Source organism: Mercenaria mercenaria, chromosome 17 (genome assembly GCF_021730395.1).
Source record: "Mercenaria mercenaria strain notata chromosome 17, MADL_Memer_1, whole genome shotgun sequence".
Lineage (NCBI taxonomy): Eukaryota > Metazoa > Mollusca > Bivalvia > Venerida > Veneridae > Mercenaria > Mercenaria mercenaria.
The window spans coordinates 72,288,317-72,309,387 of NC_069377.1; the positions used below are offsets into that span (position 1 = coordinate 72,288,317).

General features: G+C 35.6%; 1 long non-coding RNA gene across 1 annotated transcript; it reads left to right on the forward strand.

Moving 5' to 3' along the window:
* The first annotated feature begins 10,657 nt into the window (after positions 1 to 10,657).
* Positions 10,658 to 14,106, forward strand: LOC123536549 (uncharacterized). The gene is made up of 3 exons (XR_008368138.1): positions 10,658 to 10,841; positions 11,162 to 11,291; positions 12,503 to 14,106. It is a non-coding gene; the product is annotated as an uncharacterized LOC123536549 (long non-coding RNA).
* The last annotated feature ends 6,965 nt before the right edge of the window (positions 14,107 to 21,071 follow it).

Sequence of the window (21,071 nt, forward strand, 5' to 3'; positions counted from 1 at the left end):
CATCAGACCCAATCAAAGAGGGAAGCGTAGTGTCCAACTGTAAACGGGTTGAACACTAAACATGCGGTATGACTCAAAACAGTTGGGTCGTAACCTCTTAATAAAACGTTTTATAATTTTACCAAATACATTTGGAAAATTACCAGACCCAAGATCGTACGAAGTTTAGAAATACCTTCTCGCAGAAGTGTCTTTAAATTAATATTGAATTTTAAAACTAAATCAGAATTACGATAGTAAAATTTAGCAAGATATTTACGCAATTTGTAATAACGGTAGCCTTGCTGAAGAAGTTTACTTGTAATATATAGATTACGTTCATTGAAATACTTGACATGACTACACGCTCTGGCAAACCAAATCAATTGAGAAATATATTCCCCATAAGATGTAGCCTGAGGTACATCCCCATCCAAATGGGGAAAATTTACAATACTAAAGTTAAAATCATCCCTCTTGTCATAACTTTTGGTATGTATAATATTGTCATAAATAGAGAGATGTAAATCTAAAAAAGAAGCATCAGTATCCGAATTGTTAGTTTTAATTAACTGAAGCTCCCTAGGATAAATAGTACCCACCAATTGACCAAAACACGGATTATCCATATTAAGAATATCATCCAGATAGCTTGATGTATTATTAAATGCAGTTATAATATCTGCCTGCGTATCTGGAGAAAGGCTCAACATAAAGTCTCTTTCATAACAATATAAAAACAAATCTGCGACAAGGGGTGAACAATTTGTTCCCATGGGAATCCCAGCTACTTGTCTAAAAACTGCATTCCCAAACCTGATGTAAATGTTGTTCAATAAAAAGGAAAGGGCTTTACAAACTTCGTCACAGGTCCACATTGTATAATGTTTAATAATATTGCTAGTAAAAAAAGCTTCATCAAAACTGCAAGCGAGAAATGTAGCATTCTCTCTTATCATGCTGGACACGACTGATTCTGCCTCTACGACCAGTGCAGATCATGATCAGCCTGCACATCCGTGCAGTGTGATCATGTTTGTTTGTTTGTTTTGGGTTTAACTCCGTTTTTAGCTCATCTGATGTTTTGAAAAAAAATGATGAGTTATTGTCATCACTTGAGCGGTTGTCGGCGTCGGCGTCGGCGTTGCCTGGTTAAGTTTTATGTTTAGGTCAGCTTTTCTCCTAAACTATCAAAGCTATTGCTTTGAAACTTGGAATACTTGTTCACCACCATAAGCTGACCCTGTATAGCAAGAAACATAACTCCATCTTGCTTTTTGCAAGATTTATGGCCCCTTTTGTACTTAGAAAATATCAGATTTCTTGGTTAAGTTTTATGTTTAGGTCAACTTTTCTCCTAAACTATCAAAGCTTTTGCTTTGAAACTTGGAATACTTGTTCACCATCATAAGCAGACCCTGTACATTAAGAAACATAACTCCATCTTGCTTTTTGCAAGAATTATTGCCCCTTTTGGACTTAGAAAATCAGTTTTCTTGGTTAATTTTATGTTAAGGTCAGCTTTTATCCTAAACTATCAAAGCTATTCCTTTAAAAATTGCAACACTTGTTCACCATCATAAGCTGACCCTGTACAGCAAGGAAAATAACTCCATCCTGCTTTTTGCAAGATTTATGGCCCCTTTTGGACTTAGAAATATCATTTTCTTGGTTGAATATTATGTTTAAGTCAACTTTTCTCATAAACTATCAAAGCTGTTGCTTTAAAACTTGCAACAGTTTTTCACCATCATAAGTGGACACTGTACATCAAGAAACATAACTCTATCCTGCTTTTTGCAAGAATGATGGCCCTTTTTAGACTTAGAAAATCATGGGTAGGACAATATTTCTATTATACAAAAAAATCAGATGAGCGTCAGCACCCGCAAGGCGGTGCTCTTGTTCAACAGTATTTCAGTCATGTCACGGCGGGCAGTTAACCTAACCAGTGTTCCTGGGTTCTTTACCAGTACAAACCTGTTCTCCACAAGTAACTGCCAACTTCCCCACATGAATCAGAGGTGGGGGACTAATGATTTCACTAACAATGTCGTTTATCAAATAGTCACGGAGAACATATGCCCTGCCCGAGGATCGAACTCACGACCCCGCGATCCGAATGGTAGTTTCCAAATTGAAAGATGGAAAAGTTTATTAATTGAAAGCTGGTCAAGTTCATTATAGAAATTTAGCTGGGCAAAGGTTAATGTATTCCTCTGTTACACTTTCTAATGACTTTTCCTAAAGAGAATCTTTGCAATGTGACACTATTCTATCAAGTGTCAAGCCTTGATAAAAGCTAAGAGTGAGTAATATCCCAAAAACATGAAATAATGCATATCACAGCATCAGGAATTCAAGAGGGAATGAACAATTTCAAGCAGGTGTCTACGTACCCTATTTACCGTACTATATTAGGTAGTTTTGACTGGATTAAGTATGGTCACTGAATCCCTTCTTTAAAGGGAGCACAGTATGATAACTGATGTCATACTGATATATTAAGCAAATAAGCCTATACTGTATAAAGGAATGATTATTTACTTTAAAAGGGTGTCGAGATGGGACCAGTGTCGGTATTACATTTGATCGCTCTATATTAAGCATAAGTGTTTGGTAATATTTCCAGCTGACTTTTCCCAACGAGATTTTTTGGCAATGTTACTTCTTTTCGTAATTTAATGTAGTAGCTTCTATTTTATTTACTTGGAGTGACGTTAACTACAATTAAGCAATATGATGCATTATATCAGAGAGGACCTGGAATTCATCGAAAGAACCGATTTAGATGACAAATACATGGAAGGTGTTTGGGCTGAAATTCTTATTTCAAAGACTAAACCTACAGCACCTTGTTCGTGTTATAGACCACCAAATCTGGGAACATTCTGAATTCATTTCAGCATGTATTAGGTCTGATATTAAGTGGAATACTTTTGGAGATTACAATATTCGTCTTCAATATAAGAAATCCTATTTGTTCTGTAGACAGCAGCAGATTCTAAGTATTTTGGTCTTAAAAAATAATAATTGACCCTACCAGAATCTGTAGTCATCATGATGAAATTATTCAGTCAGGTACATTACCTGTATGCCTAAGTGATAATGTATCCATATTTCCTACAAGAAAGACTTGTAAATGTATATTCAGTAAGCATAAAATGTTGTAATAAGATCTTAAAAATTACATTGTAGATGATTTTGTGCATTAGTTGAAATTGTGTGACTGGTCAAATATGTTTATTAGCTACTTCTGTTCAAGATTCCTAGCTTTGGCTTTGTTTAAAAGAACTTTTTGTCTGTTTCGGACTCAGTTGCTCCAGTTAAAGAAGTACGTCTAAAACATAGAAGTGAACCTTGGTTGAACTCCCAAATATGGGAGCTGATAAAATCAGAAATACATATTTGTATAAATTCAAGAAATTCAAGCAGGAAGGTTTTTATAAACTGTATTGTAATTCCAGGAACTTAGTTCAGAGAGAGGCTAGAAAGGCTAAATCTGAGTATTTATCCAACAAATTAAAAGATAATAAATATAGTCCAATAAAAACGCAGCTCTGAGATAAAGAAAATTCTTGGATACAGTAGTGAGAGTAAATCTTCGCCTAAAATTGTTTTAAAAATTCGAAGAAGAAAAAAATGCTTCGAATCTACGAAGATAGGCAGCCATTTTAATCACTGTTTTACAAGTGTAGCTTCTATGTAAGTTCAAAAACTTCCTTTACCTTCTGAACTATTTGATGTAAACTCAAACAGTTTTATTTTTTATCAGAACAGAAATCCAGATTGTACTAAATTCAAACTTCATACTGTAAGTGAATGTTTTATTTATAAAGAATTATCTAATTTAAACTGTTCTAAAAGCACTGGACTAGATAATATTCCAGCAAGACTTTCGAAGGATGACTAGATAATATTCCAGCAAGACTTTCGAAGGATGCTGCGCCCTTTTTTAAAGATACATGTAACTTTTTAGATAAATAACTCTATTACTAGTAATGAGATACATGAAGACCTTAAACAAGAGGGCCAGGATGGCCCTAGGTCGCTCACCTGAGAAACACACCATAACAGTGTAAACATGTTTGACCTAGGGATTTCACGGAAACAAATATTCTGGCCAATTTTCATTAGAATTGAACCAAAAATGTGGTCTCCTTAGTTCAAACAAGTATTTTATTCGATATGATCTAGTAATCTAGTTTCTGAAGCCAGATGACCTATATTCAAATTTGACTTAAGATTTCATCAAGGCAATCATTCTGACCAAATTTTATGAAGATCAATTGAAAAATACAGCTTCTATCGCATACAAAGGGTTTTCCTTTGAGTTGACCTAGTGACCTACTTTTTGAACACAGATGACCCGTATTTAATTTTGACCTAGATTTCATCAAGGCAATCATACTGACTAAATTTCATGAAGATCAATTGAAAAATGCAGCCTCTATCGCATACACAAGGTTTTTCTTTCATTTGACCTAGTGACCTAGTTTTTGACTCCAGATGACCCATCATCTAAATTGACCTAGATTTCAACAATGCAATCATTCTGACTAAATTTCGTGAAGATCAATTGAAAAATACAGCCTCTACCACATACACAAGGTTTTTCTTTGAATTGACCTAGTGACCTAGTTTTTGATCCCAGATGACCCATATTCCAACCTGCCCTAGATTTTATCAAGGCAATCTTTCTGACCAAAATTCATGAAGATCAATTGAAAAATGCGGCTTCTATCGCATCCACAAGGTTTTTCTTTGATTTGACCTAGTGACCTAGTTTATGACCCAAGATGACCCATTTTCAAACTCGGCGTAGATTTTCTCAAGGTTATCATTTTGACCAAAATTCATGAAGATCAATACAAAATATAGCCTCTATCGCATACACAAGGTTTTTCCTTGATTTGACCTAGTGACCTAGATTTTGACCCCAGATGACCCATTTTCGAACTCGGCCTAGATTTTATCAAGGTAATCATTCTAATTAAATTTCATGAAGATCAGTTGAAAAATACAGCCTCTATCGCATACACAAGCTAAATGTTGACGGACGACAGACGACGGACGGCGGACATCGAGTGATCAGAAAAACTCACCTGAGCTAAAAAGCAAAAGTTAAACCTTCGTTTAAGAAAATTAAGAGGTATGGTTTCAAATTATAGACAAGATAGCATCTTGATTCAATCCGTTAGAATCATTTCTAGTGAAGCAAGTTGTATTATATGAATTTCAAAGTGGGTTTCGAGGGAATAACTCCACTGACTTCTGCTTAATTCATCTCTCTCTCAGACAGTATAAAATGTCAAAATTCGAAAGAACTTCCTACCGGCAAGGTTATGCTGGATCTTCAAAAGTGGCATGGTTATGCTGGATCTTCAAAAGGTTTCGATTCAGTTACTCGATCTCGTTATGTTATTTTGTGTCGTAAGTTAGAGGTAATGGAAGTGGAGTCGGTGGAGAGGTTCCTCTCCTATTTAACATGTCGCAATCAAACACTTCATGTTAATAATACAGCGTCTGATTCTGTAAACTTCACCTGTGGTGTACCGCAAGGGAACATGGTAGGGCCTCTACTGTTTCTGTGTTCTGTAAATGATACAAGCTTAAGTATAAGTAACAAATGCAAACTCATTCTATATCTAGACGATAGTGCAATCATATTCTCTAACACGGACCCAAATATTATAAGTAATGTTTTAGGTAAGGAGATTGAAAGCTGTAGTAAATGGTTAGTAGATAATAAATTGCCTCTACATCTCAGTAAACCTGAATGTATTTTATTTGGAACTAAACAGAAATTAGCAAAAGTAAAAAGTTTTTCAATAGATTGTAATGGTCATACAAAACTCATTCTTATGGAACTAGGAGTAGTGCTAGTAACTCTTAAGTACTTCCGGTTGATAGTTGTTTTTCTTCTACCTATTTTATAATGCAGTTCAAGACTGGAACATTTTGCCACATAAGATTAGAAACAATAGAAAATGTATGCTTTTAAAAAGGAAACAAAATCGTATCTGATAAATTATATAAAACAAAAGAACATATCAGATTCTAATTTCACTAATAAACACCTTTTATCCCCCGCCGATAGTTTGGGGTTATCTGTCCGTCCGCCCGTCTGTCCGTCCATCCGGAGCCATATCTAGGAATTGGTTAAGAATATTTAAATTAAACTTCATGTACATGTTCACCACTATGTTATGCGGCCCGTCAAGTTTCAGTCAGAGTGCTCGATTAACACTAAAGTTATGACCCTTAGAAGTTTCTAGTGTAACCATATAGGATACTATAAATATAGCAATTTCTGCTTTATAACTTGTGATATATTTGGCCTAGAACTATGAATCTTAAAGTGAATTTAGATCATTATAATGTGGTAGTACACACACAATTTCGTCAGGATCTCTTCAGTAACTTCAGAGTTATTGCTCTTTAATTGTTTAAAAATCCACAATTTTTGTACATAACAAGCTAACCAATTGGTAGAATTTCATTTAACTTCTTTTTTATTCAACGAACATTTATTGTAAACATTTGAACTTGTGTTCCCACACCTGGTCACGCCTTGGTCACATCACTCCCCGTCCCCCACCCTCAAACACACAAACAATTTTTTCTTATTCCTTATTTTAAAATTTTTCAAACCTTCCATGAATATTTACCAACTTGCAAAGTTGTACCCTTTTCCCACCTGGCTCCTCCACCTAGTAACGTCCATCACCCCGATCATAAAGCATCCCTCACCCCACCCCACCCTTACCCCTACATTTTTTCTTCTTTTTTTATTTTCCATCAATGATTATTATCAATATGTGAATTTGTACCCTCACCCGGTCCCCTCCATCCCACTTCCCCTCACCCCACCCACTGTTTTCATTCCTTTTGGTTTAATTTTTTAAACCTTCCTCCATAAATATTTATCATGATGTGAAGTTGTAACCGCACCAACCCGACCACTCCTCAGCCCCGCCACCACCCACGTTCCAGAGTTCTTACTTGATTCTGCTGTCTTTAAAGGACATCTGTTCTTTTAAATTCAAGTGTACATTTAAGCAGCGATACTTGATGCCAAACTACTCGAATACAATACAGTCGAATACCGTTACCTCGATATTCAAGGGACTGAAAAAATTGCATCGACGTATCCGAAGTTCGACGTAACGATATCGACTGTCAGGGACTACTTTGTACTTGTGTCTTTATTGTCATTATATCTTATGCTTTTTTCCAGAGGGCTTGAAAGTGGAAAGAAATAATATAAAACGTAAATATGACTTTAATTTTATTGACAAATAAATCATGTTAATCAAATACATACATACAACTTTTAAATTTTTGAAAATATACATTTAAACATAAGCATTTTTATTCCTTCCCTAATCAAGTCTGAATGCAGCGGTAATGTTTCTAGTTGAGTAGTCATTTTGACTGTGCTTCGATAACGAAAATTTGCCAGTTAAATACGCATATTATTACTCAATCCTAAATGGTTGATTTTTACTCAGTCAAACAGAAAATATTTCATCCAAATTAGTTTTTATTTTCGAAAATAGCTTTCCTGCTTGCACGGTGTTTTATAAGACTAATTATTGGGAATTAAATGCAAAACTTCCTGATATTTAAATTGGATTAAAGATTAAATAACAAACAAAACAAACACACAAACTAACTTGAATATGATTAATACATCGCCGGACAACAATAGGTTGATTTTCACACCTTACAAATAACATGGATATTTTTTGACAAGCTGTGATATCGACGAAACCAGGAGTAAAAACAGTAAAGGTAAGTTGACGGGACTGATAAAATCTCATCGAATTAAACAAAATATCGAGCTAATCATATCGAGGTAATGATAAATAATTACATTAAGATGAATAGGGAAAAATCGGGACCGAATCAAACACATCGTGCTAACCGGAGTATCGAGCTAACCGATGTCTAGGTAACGATATTCAACTGTATTTCGTTATAGTTACATCTCACGCTCACATTTCAAATAACTCCATATAATTCTAAAAGCTAAGCTTATTACAGTAAACATATTTCATTCAAAATAATTCCATTAGTCACGATCAAAAACGTAACATACATTTATCATGTACACTTAAAACATTTGTTTTCTGTTAAATTAATCCTGACTAATGAAATCATTTGCTTCTTTAGTAACATTCTTAACTTTTTACCGGCTATATTTCTTTGCCATTCCTCACCATAAACCCATTCGGCGTGGGATACCAATTCATCGAATTTGCTTGTTAACACTATATATTAACTTAGTAATTTGATTTGTTCTGTGATATTTTTATGTCAGTTAATATGATTATAGTTTTGTGATACATGTAAGTTAAAAACAAGGATGAATATCCAACAGGGAAAGCCACGTTCTAAAAACGCAGCCTCCCCAAACGTAAACGCAGCACGCGGACGCGCAAACGACCAACACACACACGCACACTCGCACGCACACACATACACACAAGTAAACACACACTGACAAAACAAACAAATAAAGGAACACAGTGGGGCACCGCCTTGGAACAGTCAGCGGCAAAACCACCACTGGGGAGCTTAAACCGGTTTAAGATGCACCTAACCACCATGTTCCAAAGTCACAAGACATTGTAAATAAAGGTTATCCCCGCCAGGTGAAACCCTAACATAATCATTTAATAATGTAAATGTTTTGGTTCACAAATAGAATTTCATCAGTGTATTATTTCCATAAACTCAGACCCTTTGTATTTTCATACGAGTCAAATTCTATGGTGGTATATTCATTTCGATAACTATAGGTATATATCTTCTGAAAAAATTATCTTAGTAGAGGTTGCCGTCCATGTGTTGTTCAAAAAGACTTTTGCTCTAGTTTTGATTTTTTGGAACTGAAAATATTCTTCTAATGCAAAGAGCTACACTATAAGACAGTGTTTGACAGTGTTCGGGGTGATAGAGATTTGGAAGAAGGTATTGATATTTACTTGTATGTATTGAATATAGATCGGTTATCTTATAACCTACAATCTGTGACATTATGTCTAGAAAAAATGGTTTTCTTTTAAAGTCAGGTCCTCTGAAAGTCGGTCTTGTAAATAAAGACCTTTTATATTTGTTTCTTTTATTTGGCAAATCTTTTAAACATTTTAATCCTAAAATTATAGATATATTGTGCTACAGTTATTCCATCAAAGAAATCAACAGGTTCAAGTCTTTCTATTGATGTTTTTAAGCCAAGGTTGCACTGTATATACAGACACGTAGTTACATTACTTCATTTCATTTGAGATAGGTGGGCCTGTGGTCTAGTGGTAACACGCTTGACTGTCAATCCAGAGGTCCGGGGTTCGAATCCCGTTCCAGACACTGTAAATTTCTGAGGTGCTCTTGAGTGTCTCCCACCTAACTTATAGGCCTGTACTGGTTCTTCCCAGGAAAGACGGCTTCGCGTGTAATGGTGCTATACACCGGGCACGTTAAAGAACCAGACTGTCTATTCGTAAAGAGCTAGGTTAAGTTAGCCAGTCAGGCCTATATCTAACAAGAATTTCTCTCTATCTGTTTTAGGGATTTTATTTCACTCTGTCCTTCTGGTCAGGTCGCTCTGTACTAGTAAAGGATGAATTTCGCGCCCTGTGTGGCTGCGTTTGCTATTTGTAAAGCGCCTTTGAACGTGTTTATCATGAAAAGGGCGCTATATAAATCTGGTTTAATAATAATAACAATAATAAAAATAATAATAATAATAATAGGATGTATCCCTGTTGATATATTCAGCATCCTATTTGAATAGTAAGTTAGCATTTTAAAGAACTTTGCATTTAATATTTCGAATTTTAATATTAACAGCTTGCATTTATCATTTGACAACACAGTTTTGCAGTCAATATTTGACATTGGACATTTGACAATGAGCATTTGCATTACTTATTTAGCATTTAGCATTTTGCATTTAGTGTGGCACACCGCCCTTCAATAAATGTACACACAATAAAATATATAATAAAATGATATCTCGGCATTACCTTGACCTCAAGTTTAAAACTGTTTTAAACTCATGAATGAGATAAACCATCACGTCATGTGCGATATACTTTATACATACGTTATAAATGTATGTGTATTTTACTTTGGATAAAAATTGTGAAATTAGTGATTTAACCAGATGTCTGAGGTGAACGAAGATGAACAACAAGGGAAAGTGGAGCTTGAAAAGCTGAAGATAAGGCCCAGAGAATATAAAGGAATATTGTGACAATGAAGTGGAAGTCATAGAGAATATGGATACAAGGGAAGACGACATCTGGGTCTGTAGTTACCCAAGATCAGGTTTGGATGTAGATATACTCTGAGAATTCGTGTGTAACGTGTTAAATAATAAGTAAGCATTTGTACTAAGATATGCATTTTGTTCAATACGATTCACTTTATTTTGCTGTTGAATTGGATCTTAATCATGCAATGGTAAGTAATGAAATAAACATAAAATGTGTGATGGCGTTTAATTTATTATAGCTGTTTGCTTTTTAGTCTTCTTGAATAAATTCAATCTGACTTGAATTCCGTAAATTATATAAACAACTCATCAAAAGATGTTATGACTTATGTAATTTGAGACAAGCCCAGTGTTCTTGTTAATGAAACCTATAAAGTCAGTTGACAAACATAAAACGCAAACGAGAAATGAATGTATATGATAAATCTTTCCTGTATTATGCAAAAAATTATACAGAAGCTATGTTATGTATTTTGAAGGAGTGAAGTATGTAGAGCAGCTGCCGTCACCTCGAATGATTAAATGCCATCTACATCACTTTCTTCTTCCGGAACAATTAAGAAAAGGCAAGGGACGGGTATGTTTTGTAACCTTCATAAAAGTGTACATTGACCCTCACTTTTCCTGTTCTTGAACGCCGTTCTCTTTCATTTGTTTTCAAAGTCTTCAAGCTCAATTTTATGAACGCTTTTCAAACCTCTTACACTCGTTAATGTGGAGCCCATTGTGTTGAAAGGGCAGTGCGTGCTCGAGAGCATTGTGCCAGGATTCTGCTACATAATCAATTCATTCTTTTCAGTCTTCTTATAATTAGTATGAACAATTTAGAAAATTATTCACATAAAATGAATGCCTTACAATAAAATAATATGTTACATTCTGATCTATTTTCACCAGATTATTTATATTGCGAGGAACCCAAAGGACGTAGTGGTCTCCTGGTATCATGTACTGGAGTGGACAGACGAATTAGGTGATACTTTAGACACATGGGATACATTTTTAGATTCATTTGTCGATGGAACCGGTAAGTTTGAATTTCAGATTGGCCAAGCATAAACGTGTGCACATATCTCAAATCAAATTAATGTTAGTTAGCAAAGCAAAACAATTATTTAAATTGTCTTTTATAGCCTTAATAGGGTCTGTTGAAGTGTATTAAAGTAATTACATGTGTTTTCTCATATTCAGAGGTAAATTCAATTATCAGCTTGAGAGTTCCAAGTTCTGGTAGCAGATGACACTTCAGACTCCATTATTCAATTTACAACAAATATAAACTTTGATTGTTAGTTGCAATCATGGCACCATTTCTTTAGCTTGACTGACGGTCTGCCCAGCAGTAAGAGTGGGCACTCTGCATGCATTGCCTCTACTACAGTATGCTAACTATTTTTAATTGACTTTATTAACACTTGATGCAATTGATTATCCTTGGCTCTATGTAAATACAGCTCACTCAAAAGATAATAGGTAAGGGTAGATTTCTCGGAAGCACAGAGCACCACAAACACAGCCTCAGAGCCACGCATTTGCAAAGTAGGCCCTCAACTAAAAGAAGCTGTAACGGAAAAATATTACAGACGGGTTGCTTCAAAAATCCAACAAGTACATCTTAATTTTATGCAAAATATAGATAGAGGGGGAGGAATGGTAAGAGGTAGAAAGGAAGGTTGGGGAGGGGGTTGAAGGGGAAAGTAGAACAAGGATGAATATACAAAGGGAATGCTACGTTCCTTAATCACAGTTACACTACAACGTAAACCACAGTAGTTCAGACACTCATGTACCAAAGACAAACACCCACACCCACACACAACTAACATAAATAAACAGACAAGTAAGTTATAACAACACTGTATGGCAACACTGTTAATTTTCGCTTGTAAATTATTTTTCTTTCTATGTTTTAAAAGGTATATATTGTCCCTGGCCACGACATGTGACAGAATATTGGGAGCGGAGAGAAGACAAAAATGTTCTGTTCCTCAAATACGAAAACGTTGAATGACACTAATAAATCTATTTTAAACAGGCCATTAAATGGGTGACATGACATTCCCTGTTTGATATTTGTCCTCGTTTTTAGCAATATTTCCAGTTGTATAAAGCAATGTCTATGTGTCTGTACGTCATCAAACTGGATTCTTTGAATAATATCCAGAATAAAAGATATACATTATAATGGTGGTCTATTTCAAATATTAACGTCCCTAAAATAGCTACTTTTGGTTTTAGGATATATCTAAAGCAGTGAAAGATATTGCAAATTTTCTCAGCCGTGAGGTTACGGATGATGATGTGGACAGAATAAGCAAGTTTGTCATGTTGACAACATGAGGAAGAATGATGCGATAACATGTCTTACTGGAGAAATATCAAAAAGGTCAATGACAACGCTGGTGGACGTTTTATAAACAAAGGTGTGTGCGTTTCCCGCTTCTACATAGAATAGCACTGATGGCTGGAATGTTTAACTGAAAACATTTACACAATATTTTTTTCCGAATTGAAAGCTTAACCTGTACTCAGAGGTATCATACATGAGGTTCAATGCGAGCTTGGGTAAATGTGTTATATCAATCATAAACCTTGTTGCATTAAACGGTTGTAATTAAACATGTCAAATAGCTATGAATTATTACATAGCGTTTACGAACTTAAGTTTTTTTTAAATAAAGATTTGTTTTTCTATATATTCTGCTTTAATGCATTCTTATCTTTCTCTATAAGTAAATCAGGTGTTTGGAAAGAATTCTTGTCCAACGATGAAGCGAACAGAATTGATGGTCTCCTGGAGTCAAGCAGTCGGGACTTACATTTGAAGATTGAAGATTGAATTAAAAACATAAGTTCCTGTATTAAACAGATACTGAATAAAAAAAGCATTTTATTTAGATGGAAGTAGCCGTAATGGTAAAATATCATGTTAGCTATGCAACTTGGGGTTTTCGTTATGCAACTAACTTGAAACAAAACACAAAAATATTTTTTGCCTCTCAACTTGACATTCAAGAACCGTTGACATTATGAACCCACGTTCAGTTAATGAGGTTAATATTTTTGTAAAAGGTTAATTATGCTAAAAATATGTAGCTCTAGGCCTGTCTGTCTGAAAAGTTAACTTGAAAATTATAATAATATCTCTTATAAACTGCTTTTCTAGGAATCATTGCATGAGCGAAACCTTGCACTTTATGCTTTGTCTACATTAATCTTGAATGTCTGCTTAAAGGGATTGGCCTCCAGATCGTTCGACAACAAAAACAACATTTGTTTAGATATCTGGAAATAAATGCTATATTTCATAAGAAGGTTTTAAAACTTAATCACTGACAAACTATATTTTACGGAAACGTATAAGAATTTGTTGTATTTACTACCTTTTACGATGAGAATTGAAAAGCGTTTGTAACGCTTTTACTCCAGGAAAACTGTCTCGATTATTAATATCTATATTTTGAAGTCATAATTCACTAATTCCGCTATAGCGCTATTGGTTACGACGACGGAAAATGTGTTTATTGCCGCGGTGGTCCGGGGCTCGATTCCCGACGCAGTCATCATTTTTCTTGATTTGGAATTTTTATAATATTTTAGAAACAAAAGCTCATATTCTAATGTTCATAGTATGACCAATTTTCAATTTGAGAGAAACATTATTTTTAGCCAAATCTGGAGGTCAGTGCCTTTAAAATAAGCTACAGTTAAGAACTGTTCAAGACATTACCAGGTTCAGATTCTTTTTTGATTCATATACAAATTTAACAGAACAAAAAATTCTGTTATTTTTATCAGCGTTATTGTTTTGAAAAATGAATGTTATGAAATATTTTAACAGTTTGCAATTAAAACGCATATGTAAAAATGAGATGCTTATTTGCAGTCTTCATTTTTCTTTGCTATTATACAGTTGCTTTAAATATGATATTTTCAATTCAATTCATATACAAGCCTACTTTAAAATTTCTTACTACGTATACAGATTTTCTAACAAAGGACTCTGACAGGAAGTGTTCTATTTAAACTGAAACTGAATCTTTATTATTTTAATACCTATTTTATATAATTATATATTCACCATCTTCAGTAATCGCCTCACTGTAAGAGAATACTCGAGATTTGAATAGTCAATGGCATTATAAATAAGTCATAATCATACGTCGTCCAGTTGACAACAGTTATGCTTTCTATGACAAATTAAAAAAAGAACACTATGGGCGCCGATGTATGAAAAGAAAAATAGTAAAAAATCACACTATAACAAACACCAGTTTAAAAGTCTCTTTTGCAAAGGAAGTCTCTTTTTTAAGGGCAAACAGTGGGTTTTTCTTTTACTTTAGAAGCCTTTGAGCGGGTTCAACACAGCCGACTCTTAGCCAGGCTCATCTACTATATCATCAGAGGGAGGACACTTACATGGATGAACCCAGGCCTTCGTACAAGACAGAACACAGCATGTGTTTACTGATGGAGCAATATCCGAGCCGGCACCCGTCTTCAGCGTCCCCTAAGAAAGTGTCATCGGTCCCAGACTATCCATGGGTTTCATCGATGATTTACTCTTATATTTGCTTCGCAGATGTGGTATATCGCGAAAGACCAATTCCAAATCTGACTGCTAGAATATTCAATTCAACCTATAAAACTTTGCGGACTAGGAGAAGCGTTTTGGGCGTCCTTTCGCCCAGAAAAGTGCAGTGTTATGTGTCTACACACTAAGAGATCTCACATCATACACCCTCGAGGGACACAAAGTCGTCCGACTCAGAGGCTTGTTCAAAGTACGTGGGGATGCCCCTGGCAAAAAACTCTCCTATAACACTCACAATGGAATGATCACACTACAACAAACACCAGTTTAAATGTCTCTTTTGCAAGAGAAGTCTCTGGCCCCAGGCTATCCATGGCTTTCATCGATGATTTGCTCTTATATTTGCTTCGCAGATGATTTGTGGTATATAGCGAAATACCAATTCCAAATCTGACTGCTAGAATATTCAGTTCAACATATAAAGTATTGTGGACTGGGAGAACCGTTTTGGGCGTCCTTTCACCCAGAAAAGTGTAGTGTTTTGTGTTTACACACTAAGAGATCTCACATCATACACCCTCGAGGGACACAAAGGCATCCGACTCAGAGGCTTGCTCAAAGTACATGGGGATGCCCCTGGCAAAAAACATTCTTATAACACTCACAATGGCATCATCACCAAAAAGGTAAATAGTACCAAATAGGTTTCCTCAGAATATGCAATGGTGATACTAAGACCATATTCGTGTACAATTTCTTATCGTTACCTCTTGCATTTCGGGAAGCAACGTGAATTAACATTTGATTATTTACTATGAGACCAATTTTGTTTAAGTTTTTAGTGCGTATCCTTTTTGAAAATTTGTCCTATCAATTATAGACTCTACTATTCTTGTTGACATGTGTTTTACAATATATCGCGCTAATGATATCCTTTTTAATCGTGGGAATCAGACTAACGATTCATACTTAATGTGTAACCCTGTAAGTGCTTTAAACAAGGTCATAAATTTTTCTCTAAAAGTTTTCATATTCAGTCCTACATTATCTTTCCTAATTTTCTGTCTAGTTTAAGATAATTTCAAATTACACTCAAAGATCATTCTCTGTCTGAGCAAAGCTGGATTTTCATGACTGATTCTTGAGGCTGTGCCGGCTGCTGCAGCAGTTACCTGAGAGACTTTTGGGTTAAAAATGTGAAAATATACAATGAAGAATACGGAACATGTGTAAAATAGAGAAAAGTGGAAACTTCACAGGTCGCTCAACACGACAAAAACGAAAATATTGCAGGCTCGGTTTGATTGAGCCTGTTCATGGACGGTAGTGGAAATGCATGCTACCGCCCACGCCCTCTAGCCCCGGGTTGAGCAGAACTCAACATTTACACATGCTAAAAGTACAAAAACAATTTAGAGACATCCGCAGATGTATTAAAACAGCGGTGAACATGGAACCTTCAATGATACACTTGATGAGGCGTGTAATTCCATGAAGAGCGGCGTTTGGTCCCCAGTTAAAGTAAAGAGTTTGCCCCAAACGAGAAAACAATGGGCAGAACTAAACAAACTGGAATTTAGGAAGGGGATCTGAGGTTATGGAGCCAGCGTATCACAAGAACTGTCAAAAGTCGAAATTAAAAAGCAGGCACCATATCCAAGGGGTGATTAAACAATACCCAAGGCTATGAAAGCGGGAGTATTGGAACCACCCAGACCGAAATGGTCATGTTGAGAAACTAAACAGTACCAATAACACGACATAAAAGTCGTGCTGAACGATCTGAGAAGATCGAAATATAACAGCCCTGACTGAATGTACTGGGAGACTTTTTACGGCCGCCACACGGCACAAACAACGCTGCTGTGATAATAAAATAGAGAAAAGTGGAAACTTCACAGGTCGCTCAACAAGACAAAAACGAAAATGTTGCAGGATCGGTTTGACTGAGCCTGTTCATGGACGGTAGTGGAAATGCATGCTACCGCCCACGCCCTCTAGCCCCGGGTTGAGCAGAACTCAACATTTACACATGCTAAAAGTACAAAAACAATTTAGAGACATCCGCAGAAGTATTCAAACGGCGGTGAACATGGAACCTTCAATGATACACGTGTTGAGGAGTGCAATTCCATGAAGAGCGGCGTTTGGTCCCCAGATAAAGTTAAGGGTTTGCCCCAAACGAGAAAACAATGGGCAGAACTAAACAAACTGGAATTGAGGAAGGGGATCTGAGGTTATGGAGCCTTCGTATCACAAGAACTGTCAAAAGACGAAATTAAAAAGCAGGCACCATATCCAAGGGGTGATTAAACAATACCCAAGGCTATGAAAGCGGGAGTATTGGAACCACCCAGACCGAAATGGTCATGTTGAGAAACTAAACAGTACCAATAACACGACATAAAAGTCGTGCTGAACGATCTGAGAAGATCGAAATATAAAAGCCCTGATTGAATGTACCGGGAGACTTTTTACGGCCGCTACACGGCAAAAACAACGCTGGTGTGCTAATAAAATAGAGAAAAGTGGAAACTTCACAAGTCGCTCAACACGACAAAAACGAAAATTTTGCAGGCTCGGTTTGTTTAATCACCCCTTGGATATGGTGCCTGCTTTTTGATTTCGTCTTTTGACAGTTCTTGTGATACGCAGGCTCCATAACCTCAGATCCCCTTCCTAAATTCCAGCTTGTTAAGTTCTGCCCATTGTTTTCTCGTTTGGGGCAAACCCTTTACTTTATCTGGGGACCAAACGCCAAAGGACGAAATTAAAAAGCAGGCACCATATCTTAGGGGTGATTAAACAATACCCAAGGCTATGAAAGCGGGAGTATTGGGACCACCCAGACCGATATGGTCATGTTGAGAAACTAAACAGTACCAATAACACGACATAAAAGTCGTGCTGAACGAACTGAGAAGATCGAAAGGCTCGGAAACATGGAATATGTGCATTCTAGGATAAGTTTCAGGTTCACATGGTTTTACTGTATTAGAGCTATTTAAAGCTCAGTTGTTTGTTCTTATCTTTAACCCTTATCATGCTGGACACGACTGATTCTGCCTTTGCAACCAGTGCAGATCAAGATCAGCCTGCAAATCCGACCAGCCTGCACATCCGTGTAGTGTGATCACGACTTACACGGTTCACCAGTCAGTCAGTATCTTTTTGGTATGCACTCCTTTTAACAGTTAATGGTACTCTCCAAATTGAAAGATGGACAAGTTCATTAATTGAAAGATGGACAAGTTCATTATAGAAAAGCAGGGTAAAGGTTAATGTATTCCTCTGTTACACTTTCAAATGATTTTTCCTAAAGAGAATCTTTGCAATGTAACACTATTCTATTATGTGTCAAGCCTTGATAAAATAGGAGTGAAACATGAAATAATACGTATCACTAGCATCAGGAATTCAAGAAGGAGTGAACAATTTCAAGCAGGTGTCTACGTATCTCATTTACCGTACTCTCTTATGCATTCTTTTAAGAAGGTATAGTTTTGGCGGGGAAAAGTCTGGTCACTGAATGCCGACGATTTTGTAAAGGGAGCACAGTCCGATAACCGGCGTCATACTGATACATAACGTAATTAAGCAAATAAGCCTATACCGTATAGAGGAATGATTATGTCTCTGTGTTTCAAATACTTAATAAAGGTTTTCGGGATTGGACCAGTGTCGGTATTACCCTTATCGCTCTATATAAAGCATAAGTGTTTGTTCGTTTCGTTAATGTGTTCCTCTCTTTTACTTCCAGTTGACTTTTCCCAGCGAGATTCTTTGCAATGTTATAACATTTCGTTAATTTAATGTAGTAGCTTTTATTCTACTTACTTGGCGTGACGTGACTCGAATTAAGCAATATGATGCATATATATCAGAGAAGACCTGGCATTCAGCGAAAGACCGGATTTGGACGACAAATACTCGGAAGCTGTTCGGGCTGAAATTCTTCTTTCAAAGACTAAACCTATAGTAATTGGTTCTTGTTATAGACTACCAAAACAGACAGATTTCTTTAGAACATTTTGAATTTAATTTAGCATGTTTTAGGTCTGATATTTAGTGGTATACTTTGGAAACTACAATATTTGTCTTTAATATAAGAAATCCTCTTTGTTCTGTAGATAGCAGCAGATTTTAAGTATTTCAATCTCAACCAAATAATAATTGACCCTACCAGAATCTGTAGCCATCATGATAAATTTTTTTCAGTCAAGTACATTACCTGTAGGTCTAAGTGATAATCTACCCATATTTTCTACAAGAAAGACTTGTAAAGGTATATTCAATAAGCATAAAAATGTTACACACAATAAGATCTTAAAAATACAGTATAGATAATTTTGTGCATAAATTGAAGTTGTGTGACTGGTTAAATATGTTTAGTAGCTAATTCTGTTCGGGATTCCTGGCTTTGTTTAAAATATTTTTTGTCGGTTTTGAACTCAGTTGCTCCAATTAAAGAAGTACGTCTAAAACAGAAAAGTGAACCTTGGTTGAACTTCCAAATATGAGAGCTGATAAAATCAGAAATACATATTTGTATAAATTCAAGAAGGGAGGTTTTTATAAGCTGTATTGTAATTCCATGAGTTCAGAGAGAGGCTAGAAAGGCTAAATCTGAATATTTATCCAACAAATTAAAGTTAATAAATATAGTCCAATAGAAACTGAGCTCTCAGATAAAAAAAAATCTTGGATACAGTAGTGAAAGTAAATCTTCGCCTAACATTGTTTAAAAAAAATGGAAGAAGAAAAAAAAATGCTTCGAATCTACGAAGATAGCCAACCATTTTAATCACTGTTTTACGAGTGTAGCTTCTATGTTAGTTCAAAAACTCCCTTTACCTTCTGAACTATTTGATGTAAACACAAACAGTTTTATTTTTTATCGGAACAGAAATCCAAAAACTTCATAATGTAAGTGGATGTCATCTAATCATCTAATTTAAACTGTTTTAAAAGCACTGGACTAGATAATATTCCAGCAAGACTTTCGAAGGATGCTGCACCTTTTTAAAAAAGAAATCAACAATACATGTTACTTTTTAAATAAATAACTCAATTACTTGTAATGAGGTACATGAAGATCTTAAAAATGCAAAAGTAAAACCTTCGTTTAAGAAAATAACAGGTATGATGTTTCAAATTATAGACCAGATAGCATCTTGGTTCAATCCGTTAGAATCATTTCTAGTGAAGCAAGGTGTTTTATATGAATTTCAAAGTGAGTTTCGAGGGAATTACTCCACTGACTTCTGCTTAATTCATCTTTCTCTCTCAGGCCATATAAAATGTCAAAATTCGAAAGGACTTCTTACTGGCATGGTTATGCTGGATCTTCAAAAGGCTTTCGATTCAGTTACTCGATCGTGTTATGTTATTTTGTGTCGTAAATTAGAGGCAATGGAAGTGGAGTCGGTGGAGTGGTTCCTCTCCTATTTAACATGTCGCAGTCAAACAAATCATGTTAATAATACTACGTTTGATTCTGAAAACTTCACCCGTGGTGTACCACAAGGGAACATGTTAGGACCTCTGCATTTTCTGTGTTATGTAAATGATACAAGCATCAGTATAAGGCCTAAAAAAGTCTTTGTTTCCAGTAACATGCTAAAAAAAGTTAGGGTAGGTAGGTCGGATTTTTTTTATTGATGTTTTTATTAAGTGAGACTTTTCGGAAATTATTTTTATGTCAAAACATGAACACAAATAAGGGGGTTATGCCATTAGAGCATCAGCAAGTTGATTTCTAACACCACTGACCATGTTTAAAGCATAAAAAGTGCAGTTTTGCAACTTTTTGTTAAAAAGTTGAAAAAAAATTTCTCCAAGGCCATAAAAACATTTAGGGTCGGGCCAAAAATTTAGGATAGGTCGGGATACCGGAAACATTTCTTTTTGCGCCTAAGTAACAAATGCAAACTCATTTTATATGAAGACGATAGTGCCATCATATTCTCTCACACGGACCCAAATATTGTAAGTCATGTTTTATGTAAAGAGATTAAAGCTGTAGTATATGGTTAGTAGATAATAAATTGTCTCTACATCTCAGTAAACCTGAATGTATTTTATTTGGAACAAAACGGAAATTAACCAAAGTTACAAGCTTTTCAATAAATTGTTATGGTCATACAAAACTCATTCTTATGGAACTAGGAGTAGTGCTAGTAACTCTTATGTACCTCCGGTTGATAGTTGTTTTTCCTCGTATACCTATTTTATAATGTAATTCAAGACTGGAACATTAGGCCACATAAGATT